Raw genomic sequence first — 11,485 nt, forward strand, 5'->3', positions numbered from 1 at the left:
ACCACAAGCACTTGGCAAATAAATTGCCATTGGTACTCAGAGCGTTCAGCTTTTTCATTCTTTCCCTTTTTCTTTTCATGCTTTAATTATATTTGCTTCTTCAAGGTTTTCATGATTTCAAAAGATTTCACAAAATGTCCTAGATAAAAACTTCAATTAAATAAAATCCAATGCAATTGAGCAACAATTAATCATACTAGCTTTCCAATACTTGTATGCACATGCTAAGTTCTTCTTTAATTCCTTGTTTGTTTATGATCATGATGCTTTATTGCTTTTGAACTCACAAAACTCAAGTTGGTAGTCATAATGCCACAGCAACATGTTACAAATCAAAATTCAAGCTATGCTTATTCATACCACACATGCATACAGAGAAGATAAAGACAATCATGCAAATTATAGTGCTGGAAACAAATTAGAAGAAAAGGAACTCTACAACCTTGTAGTTCATCTTCATTATTGTTGTCCTTTTTCTCCAATTCTTCCTCTTTCCCTTGCCAAACTCAGAATGCTTGCTCATCCTCAAGCAACAATTAGAACAATGGCTATGGTGATAAGATGGATCATGAATGTCTTATACAATGAAATGTTAGCAATACATGTGTTTAAGCAAGCAAAATTAAATATAAGAATCAAGGCACAAGAGACAGAGACATTGTGATTGCAAAGATAAGATGGTGTGCATGATACATTGCAGAAAAAAAATAAGTGGCACACCAAACTTAGTGTGACACTCTCACTTGGAATTGATGCAAGTATCTAGTAAACATTGGAACCAAATTTTGTTGCATAGCAATACCAAACTTAGAATGCAACCATATGTCAATTTATTTGAACTAAAACTAAACAAAAGAAACTGTTATTTGTTGAATACATTCACCAAGCCAAAAATCTGTCATGAATAAGGATCTCTTGATGCTGTATTAAGAAAAACAGTTGATAAAAGAAAACTTAAAAATAAAGAGGTGACTAAAACAAAGAGAATGCAAACGAAATGTCAAAACAAAAGAAAAATAACAATGTAAAGGCAATATGATTATGCAGACAAGTGATGTTGCTAGATGAGTTGAATAGAAAAATAAGTGGCACACCAAACTTAGAATCTTAGTGTGACACTTTCATGTAGAATTGATGCAATCATCCAAAGGAATTGAAAACAATTTGTTGCAGGGCAACACCAAACTTAGAATGTGATCATATGCCAATTTATTGAAATTTAAACAAGGCAAGGAGAAGGAATGTTACCTACTGTTTACCTATTATTCACTTTCTTCCTCTTCTTCCAGTTTGTTAAGAGGAATGACCTCAAAAGGGGAGAAGATTCAGCTACTGTCCCTTGCCTTGGCCTTTCCTCAGCAAGCTTCCTTTTGCAAATGGCTTGATTGATCTTGCTTGCTGGTTCAGGGACAGGATTGGTGCTTTTGTTAGTTGCCTTCACTTCTTGGATGTCAAGACATGGTTGCTGTGTGATTTTTGGAGTAATTTCTTCATTAAGATCCTCTTGAATTGGTGGTTCCATGAGCTCTTCCTTCATGTAATTCTCTGCTTCACTTGAGTGTGACTTCTCTTGAGTGTCTTCCTCACTTTCTTGCTCCTCCACTCCTTCCTTTGTACTCAACATTTGACTTAATAGCTCTTTCAGGGAGGATGTTTGTTGTTTTTTCCAAGATTTCTTCATCTCCTCTTCATATTTGTCGATCATAGATTCAAGGGAAGTTTCTGAGGGTTGTGAATGTTCATGTTCCTTTGTCACCTCAGGTGCAGTTTCATTTTCAACAACCTCATTCTTTATTGAAAGTTCACTTGATACAGAGGCTTCATCATCTTGCCCTTCCTCTTTCCTTGTTGCACTCACCAATAGAGCTAACATTATTTCCATGTTTTTGAATGAATTCTCTTGCTCGTTCAAGGATATCTGTGCCTCCCTCTCATATTTTTCAAACATGGTCTCAAGCTTTGAGAGGCTTTGGTTCATGGAAGTTTGTGTGGGTGGTGAATTTTGATAGAGGCTTTCTGTTGGAGCATGGTCAAGTGATGATATCTTTGGATGAATATCATATGGAGCATTAGAATTTCTTTCCCAGCCACCATTAGAATCATGACTAGCTTCATTTTGTGGTAGAAGAAAATATCCCATATGGTTTTCTTGCTCATCTTGTGTCTCTGAAGCAAATCTCCATGGATTGGAGTGCTTAGAATTTGTATTTTCTTGGTGATATTCCCAGCCACCATTAGAGATTGGTGATGGTGAGTAATATCCTATAAAATTTGTTTGATCATAAGATGAGTTGGTCTCCATATGAGTTTTGTAAAACACAACACCATTGAAAATTTAAATTACTCATATCAGAAATGAGTTTTGCTTAGTGAGGCAAAAACACAAACTCCTTGGTTTCAACTTAGAACAGAGAACAAAAAAGAAAAAATGCTTGATCTAGACTTCTCACCCACTTAATCATTGTTGGTCTAATCAATCTCCGGCAATGGCGCCAAAAACTTGATGGTGTTTTTGTGGAAAAATGAATTTCCAACACACAAATCCAACCGGCAAGTGTACCGGGTCGCATCAAGTAGTAATAACTCACTTAGAGTGAGGTTGATCCCACAGGGATTGATGGATCAAGCAACTTTAGTGGGTGATTAGTTTAGTCAAGCTAACATTGAAGTGAAATATGTGAAATGTAGCCAACGGAAAGTAAATAGCAAGGAAAATTAAAGCGCAGAAAGTAAAATTGCATAAAACTTAAATAACAAGAAAGTAAAATAGCTGAAACTTAAATTGCAAGAAAAGTAAATTGCATGAAAAGTAAAGGGGGGTTGGGTGCTGGAAATTAAAGAGAGCAATAGATCAAAACTCAGAAACTCTTGCAGAAAGCTTAACTTGCAGGAAAGTAAATTGGGATCATGAACAGAAATGTAAAATGAAGAACAAGTGCAGAAGAATTAAATTGCTTGAAAGTAAATTGAAAGCCAATGGAACAGTAAAAACAGAAGAGCAGCCAAGAACTCAACTCAATTGCAAAATAAAATTGAAGATCTCAGGGAATCAAAGAGACTAGAAAACAATTCTAGATCTCAATTCCTTCCTTGATCAAAGTAGAAAGCAGATTGAAGAAGAAAGAAAGATGAAAGCAGTAAGAGAGTTTTGATTCAAATCCTTAATTTCTTGAATTATGCAGAAAGCAGAGATGTTGCAGATGCAGAATGAAAACAGAATTCCTTTCAATCTCAATCCAAAATTCATACTGAAAGGAAAATTAAAAGAGAGAGCTCTCTACTACTACTCCTAATCTCCCTAGTGGAGCTAGCCTCCCTAAGCGAGCTCTCCTTCTGAAATGAGAGTGATGCCTTTATATAGGCTTTTTACAAAATGAAAATAAAATGAAATTAAAATTAAAAACAAATTCATAAAATGAAATTCCTAATCTAGCTTCTCTGTGTGTCTTTGAGTCATGTTGAGTGGGCTTTGCTCGCTTTGGATTTGAGGGATAATAGGTCTTGGATGGCCTTGGTTCAATTGGTGAAGATTTGAGTTCAAAGGGAATTTTAATTGAATTTTGTCCCATGGGTGTTCCCAGGAGGCTGCTCTGCTCTTGTGGAAGGCAGAGCAGTGAAGCTTTGTATGGAGATCCAATTAGTGCGCCAAGTGTGAGAGGGGCACCAGGGGATTGCCCTGCCCTTGTGGAGAGCGGGGCAGTGGAGCTTCTAAGGGGAGGTACCCGGTTCAAGCCTTGGTAAAAGCACTCCATGCCAATTTTCCTTGAATTTTTATGAAGAGAGCACGAAAATGCCCTCCAAGAGAGCACTCTGTTCTCCTTGAGGGCAGACTTCCTTGGTTTCCTTTTGTCTCCCTCTTCGAGCCTTGGTGGAAGCATTTTGGTTTATTTTCGCTTATTTTTGGCCCTTAAAGATGCCTTTCACTCATGCCTCAATTGTACGCCAAATATGGATTGCTATATATCGTTGGAAAGCTCTAAATGTCAGCTTTCCAACACAACTGAAAGCACATCAATTGGACGTCTGTAGCTCATGTTATAGCCCTTTGAAGTAGGCATGGTCATGCTATGAGCGCCCAGATTTTAACTTAGCAAAAATTTGCTTCAACCTCACTTTGCTTCATCACGATATTGCCCTGCCCTTGGCAAGAGCAGGGCAGTGTGCGTGCTGGTTGCTTCCTCCTTTGATTTAGTCATGGGCCACGCTTTTAAAAGCGTGGCCTAAGGCTCCAAAGTGTGCTCCAACTTCAAAGTGTGCCCCAAAGCTCTTTTTTTTCTCCTTTTTAGCTTATTTTGTGCTTCTTTGCTGCTTTTTCTTCTTATTTCCTACAAGATTTATAAATTTAAAAGATCAAGGAAATATACCATTTAATCACAAAAGCATTCAATATTTAAGCACAATTCATCAATTTCTTGTATGAAAAAGCATAGAAAAATAGGTATATGATGACTTGTCATCAGAAGTCCATAAAACATGCAATTTTGCTGCATTAGAGAAACTAATTGAGGCTTAAGCTCAAAGTTTTTGCTCCAATAGCAAGAATTGAGATGCTTCTCCCATAGAATTTGGAAGTTGATACAGCATAGTCACCAAGCATCTTCCTTGCATCTCTAGCATTGTTGTTGTGTTCGGCTGCTATGTCTGCTTCTTTTTCGAAATTCTCTGTAAGTTCCTCTCCAGAGTATTGTGCTTTAGCTTCTCTTAGCTTCTTCTTCAGAGTCCTTTTAGGTTCAGGATCAGCTTCAACAAGAATGTTTTTATCTCTATTTCTGCTCATATGAAAAAGAAGAGAACAAAGGGAGTAGTGGAGTCCTCTATGTCACAGTATAGAGATTCCTTGAGGTGTCAGAGGAAAAGAAGAATAGAAGGATGAGGTAGAGAGAGAATGAGAAGAATTCGAACACAGAGAGAGTATTCAAAAATTAAAACTAAAACAATTAGTTAATAAAAAAGATTTTTGCAAAAGTGGTTAGTGATTTTCGAAAATTGGTGGTTAGGTGGTTTTGAAAAAGAAAAGAAATAGTAATTAGTTGAAAAAAAGATTTGAAAATAATTTTGAAAAGATAAGAAGTTAGAAAAAGATTTTGAAATCCAAATTTTAAAAAGATATGATTGAGAAAGATTGATTGAAAAAGATACGATTGAAAAAGAAATTAAAAAGATGATTTTTAAAATTGATGACTTAACTAATAAGAAACTAAAAGATATGATTCTAGAATTTAAAGATTGATCCTCTCTTAACAAGAAAGTAACAAACTTGAAATTTTTGAATCAAAACATTAATTGTTAGCAGGGATTTTTGAAAATATAATATAAAATTAAGAAAAAGATTTTTGAAAAATTAGTTTTAAATTTTTTTTGAAAACGTTAAATGATAAAAAAAAGATGAACGTTTAAAATATGTTTGATGCAAAAAGTTATGAATTAAAACATGAAAATTTGAAAGAATCTGAATTGGAAAAGAAAATCCCTCCATTGTGTGATCCTAGCGTTAAACGCCCAGAATGCTATCCATTCTGGCATTTAACGCCCATTTGGCTGCTTGTTTGGGCGTTTAACGCCCAGAATGATAGCTTTAGCATTTAACGCCCGAAGTGCCTATTTACTGGCATTTTAACGCCAGTGAGCTTTTTTTCTCTGTGATTCTTCTGATTTATGTTCTGAATCTTCATTTCTCTATATTATTTACTTGAATATATATATTTTTACTTTTTTTTTTTGAGTTTTTACTTTGAATGTCAAGATGAACACTAAGAACACTTTGAAGATCATGATGAACATCAAGAATATATTTTTTTGAAAATTTTTAAGAAAAGAAGGACATGCAAGACACCAAACTTAGAAATTTTGAATGTTTAGACACTAGGAATTCAAAAATGCATATGAAAAACAACATAAAACACCAAACAAGAAAATCATGAGATTGAACAAAGGAAATCATCAAGAACAACTTCAAGATCACAGAAGAACACAATGCATATTTTTATTTTTTCGAAAACATAAGAAAATAAAAAACATGCAATTGACACCAAACTTAGGATTTGACACTAGACTCAAACAAGAAGCACAAAATATTTTTGGTTTTTATGATTTTATTAAATTTTTTTTGTATTTTTCGAAAATAAAAACAAAAAGCTTAAACATAAAATAAAATTACTCAATCTAAGCAACAAGATGAACCGTCAGTTGTCCAAACTCGAATAATCCCCGGCAATAGCACCAAAAACTTGGTGCACGAAATTGTGATCACACTTTTCACAACTCCGCACAACTAACCAGCAAGTGCACTGGGTCGTCCAAGAAATACCTTACATGAGTAAGGGTCGATCCCACGGAGATTGACGGCTTGAAGCAAGCTATGGTCATCTTGTAAATCTTGGTCAGGCGGATTCAAATGGTTATGAGGATTTGATAATTAAAAGATAAATAAAACGGAAAATAACATAGAGATACTTAAGTAATTCATTGGTGGGAATTTCAGATAAGCGTTTGGAGATGCTTTCTTGCTTCTGAACCTCTGCTTTCCTATTGTCTTCATCCAATCATGTGTCCTCCCTTCCATGGCAAACTGTATGATCCTCTCAGTGAAAATGGTCCGGCTACGATTTCTGTACCACTAATCAACTGTCAGATTTCTCGTCTCGAATGAAAAATACCAGGCACAGCTACCGCAAGGCTAATCATCTATCGGTTCTCACTTGTGTCAGAATGGGATCCCTTGATCCTTTTGTACTCTGTCACTGTGCCCAACAGTCACGAGTTTGAAGCTCGTCACAGTCATCCCTTCCTAGATCTTACTCAGAATACCACAAACAAGGTTTAGACTTTTTGGATCTCAAGAATGCTGCAAATTTTTTCTAGCCTATACCACGAAGGTTCTAATCTCAGATTCAGATGCTCTGTTGTCAGGAGAGATGATGTGAATCACAGATTAGAGACCAAAGAGAATATACTCCGGCTATCGTCCAATGACTACGTTGAACATCATGTAGACCACTTGTGGTTGTCAAGCACGCGGATCTTGGCTAAGCGAGTAATGAAGATAGTGGGTGATTGTCACGGGTCACCCCTTCATTCTGACTTAACTGAATTCAGTATGAGAGTATATCTTGGAGAAGAAGTAGGCGTGAATTGAAAGAGAAACAATAATACGTGCATTAGTTCATGAAGAACAGCAGAGCTCCACACCTTAATCTATGAGGTGTAGAAACTGATGCCAGGACATTTTGGCTAGTTTCACTGACCTTTTCTTTACGTTTTTTAGGTAATTTCATGCATTTTCTTAGGAAATAAGTTAGTTTTGGGCAAATATTCACTCAGACCTTGATTCAAGCATACATTGTTCATTTTACATTATTTCATGAGGATTTTGCATGATTTTAATGACAAAATTGTATATTGCATTACCCATGACGTGGACTAGAACTTTGATGCACTCTATTGCTTGATTTCAGGACCAAAGGAAGTAAGGAATGGGAGGTAACTTGCAAAGTTAAGGAGAAAAATGATTGCCAAAAACACTCTCAAAGGCCATCAATGCCCACGTTAAAGAGTCACGTTAACCTAAAGAGTCACGTTAACTACATTAACGTGAACTCTAACGTGGAGAAGAGAAGTTGAGCCAACGTTAGTGACACTTAACATTGTCACTAACGTTGGCAATTGCTCACAAATGGCCACGTTAGAAGCCACGTTAACCTAGTTAACGTGGCATCTAACGTTAAAGGGGGAAGAAAAGCCAACGTTAGTGACACTTAACATTGTCACTAACATTGGCCTAAGGTGCAAAGAGCCACGTTAACTCCCACGTTAACCTGATTAATGTGGGAGCTAACGTAAGAGATGGAGAATTGTCGACAACGTTAGTGACACTCAACATTGTCACTAACATTGGAGCAACCACACAACCCCCAAGAGCCACGTTAACCTCCACGTTAACTTGGTTAACGTGGAATCTAACGATGAGGAATGAAGAATGAGCCAACGTTAGTGACACTCAACATTGTCACTAACGTTGGGTTGGCTAGGAATGGCCACGTTAGAAGCCACGTTAACCCAGTTAACGTGGACTCTAACGTGAGACCTAGGGGTACACTTGAACGTTAGTGACAATGTTGAGTGGCACTAACGTTCTCGAAGGTTGGCAAAAGCCACGTTAGAAGCCACGTTAACCTAGTTAACGTGAGCTTTAACGTGAAGCAAGAAGGAGCACACTTGAACGCTAGTGACAATGTTGAGTGTCACTAACGTTCTCGAAGGCTAGCAAGGCAAAGTTAAAAGCCACGTTAACCCAGTTAACAGTGGGCTTTAACGTGAGGCAAAGGGGTGCATGGCAACGTTAGTAACAATGTTAAGTGTCACTAACGTTCTCGAACTTGTATTTTCATTAAATGTTAAACACCCCTAACGTCTCGAGCTAAAGTCTTTGCCCACTTCACACTTTCTCTCTGCACGTAAGCCAAGCCCAATTGAAGAAAGGAACTACTTCAAGCTCAAAGATCCAGAGGCCCAAGACTTGAAGAGCTAACTAGAAGCTGAGAAGAGTAGTATATATAGGAGTAGTTTTGAAATAGAGAGGAGCTTTTTGGGAGGAGCTAGGAAAGAGAACTACTCTTTGTATTTACTTTCTTGGCACTTCTAGCTTTATGATGTATTCTCCATCTTTGATTTTGATTTCTAGAGCTATGAACAACTAAACCCCTTTCATTGGGTTAGGGAGCTCTGTTGTAATTTGATGGATCAATACTAATTTTCTTATTCTTCTTCTATCTTTCCTTTTGATTTTACTTGAAAGCTTTCGATCTTCATCCAATTGGATAGTTATCTTGGAAAAGAAGCTATTCAAACATGGATCTCTTCGGATCCTTGAAAGAGGAATGAAGAGATTAGCTAGAAATGCTTTCTCATGCTGGACCAAATTGAGTGTGGATGGGTATGTGGCTATAACCCTCTAAGAATTTGATTTGGGAAGTGCATGTGGTATAATCAGTGACTACACTTCATCTCTTCTCATGAGCAATTGACCAAGGAATTGGCTATTGATCAAGATTTAAGAGATTGAATTGCAAGAAATTGTGATTCAATCACTTAAGATTGCCAAGGAGATCAATGAGTGCATTGATTGAGGAAGAGATGAAAATGAAATTGATCCGAAGAATGCAACATCTCCTAAGCCCAATGAACTCCCCATTTCTGATCTTACCCATTCTCTTTATTTTCTGCAATTTACTTTTATGAGAAATTCCCCCATTCCCATTTACAATTCTGCTATTTACTTTCAGTCATTTACTTTCTCGCCATTTTAATTTCTGCAATTATCAACTCTATTCATGGATTCGCTCAACTAGATCATTCCTCTAATTAAAGTTGCTTGATCAATCAATCCCTGTGGGATTCGACCTCACTCTATTGTGAGTTTTTACTTGACGACAAATTCGGTACACTTGCCAAATGGGAATTTGTTGAGAGTCAAGTTTTACCCCGATCAAGTTTATGGCACCGTTGCCAGGGATTGATTGTGCATCATCAATGATTACATTAGAGGATCACTGGATTGAGCATTTGTATTTCGTTTGATTTAATTTTCTATTTGGTTAATTTGCTTTCTGTCTTAGTTTAATTCTTCCCCTCCCCTGTTTCTTAGTTTTTCTTTGCTATTTACAATTCAGTTCACTAACCCCACTAACTGTTTGATATATTGCATCACTGACACTAACAAGTAATTCTAACAAGATACTTTCTGCATTACTTTTCTTTGCTTGTACTCTGTGGGTTTGTATGACAGGGAGAAGAAGTGGAGCTTTAACTTCCTTTGATTTTGAACCTGAGAGAACCTTCTTAAGATTAAGAAGGGATGCAAAAGAAAAACGTGTAGTGGGTGCTGAAGAAGAGGAGGAACACTGTGAAGAATACTTTGAAACAACCATGGAAGACCATCATGAGGAAGAGGTGCACAACCATGGTGGAGGAGGTAGAGCAAATCCTGGTGGGGAAGATAGAAGAGTCTTGGGCTCTTACATTAACCTAAACCCAGGGAACTGCAGAAGTAGCATCCAAAAACCAACCATCCATGCCAACAACTTTGAACTAAAGCCACAGCTCATCACCCTTGTTCAGAATAATTGCTCGTTCGGAGGAGGTGTCCAAGAAGACCCCAACCAACACTTAAACACCTTCCTGAGAATATGCGACACAGTGAAGTCCAATGGCGTTCAACCAGACGCCTATAGACTGTTGTTGTTCCCATTCTCTCTCAGAGACAAGGCAACCAAGTGGTTGGAGTCTTTTCCAAAGGAGAGCTTGACAACTTGGGATGATGTTATGAACAAATTCTTGGCAAGATTTTACCCCCCTCAACGAGTCAATCGGCTGAGAGCTGAGGTCCAAACTTTCAGGCAACAAGATGGTGAGACTCTATATGAAGCATGGGAGAGGTTTAAAGACCTAACAAGGAGATGTCCATCTGATATGTTCAATGAATGGGTGTAGCTACACATCTTCTATGAAGGACTGTCATATGAATTTAAGAAGGTCGTAGACCATTCATCCGGAGGTTCTTTGAACAAGAAGAAGACCATTGAGGAAGCCATAGATGTCATTGAAACTGTAGCTGAGAATGACTACTTCTATGCTTTCGAAAGAGGGAACACTAGAGGAGTAATGGAGCTGAACAATGTAGATGCTCTGCTTGCTCAAAACAAGCTCATCACCAAGCAGCTAGCTGACCTCACCAAGAAGATGGAGAGAAGTCAAGTGGCAGCAATCACCACTTCAACTCAAGAGGAAGCAAGTGAAGAGGAAGAAGGCACTCAGGAGCAAGCCAACTACATTGGGAATTCACATAGACACAACCATGATCCATACTCCAAGACCTACAACCCATGATGGAGGAATCACCCAAGCTTTGGGTGGGGGAATCAATAAGACCAAGGCCAAGATCAGAGACGTCACAACCCCAACAACAATACAGCCCATTCCTTATTTAATGACCAAATCTCTAAAATTGAAACCCTGCTTGAGAGCATATGCAGAGACATCCAAGACAGTAAAGCATTCCGAGAGAAAGTGCAGTCAAATATGCAGAACCAAGATGCTGCCATTGAGAAGCTTGAAACACAAGTTGGTTACCTATTCAATCAGACTTCTGGCAACAACAGAAGTAAAAAGGAGGAGTGTCAAGCTATCACTCTAAGGAGTGGGAAGGAACTGAAAGGATTTGACCAGAAGAAACTAGAAGAAGAGTCAATTGACGAAGGAGAAAGGCAAGATGGAGATCAGAGCCCAACTTCTAAAAGTAAAAAAGAAGAAGGGAAGCTGAAGCCGGATGTCCCGAGAGTTCCATACCCTCAGCAATTGAAGAAAAAGGGGGATGACAACCAATTTTTGAGATTTTTAGAAATCTTCAAAAAGCTACAAATCAACATACCCTTTGCTGAAGCAATAGAACAAATGCCTCTCTATGCCAAGTTTTTAAAGGAGCTCATGA

The sequence above is a fragment of the Arachis hypogaea genome, chromosome 2, assembly GCF_003086295.3.
Source record: "Arachis hypogaea cultivar Tifrunner chromosome 2, arahy.Tifrunner.gnm2.J5K5, whole genome shotgun sequence".
Taxonomy (NCBI): Eukaryota; Viridiplantae; Streptophyta; class Magnoliopsida; order Fabales; family Fabaceae; genus Arachis; species Arachis hypogaea.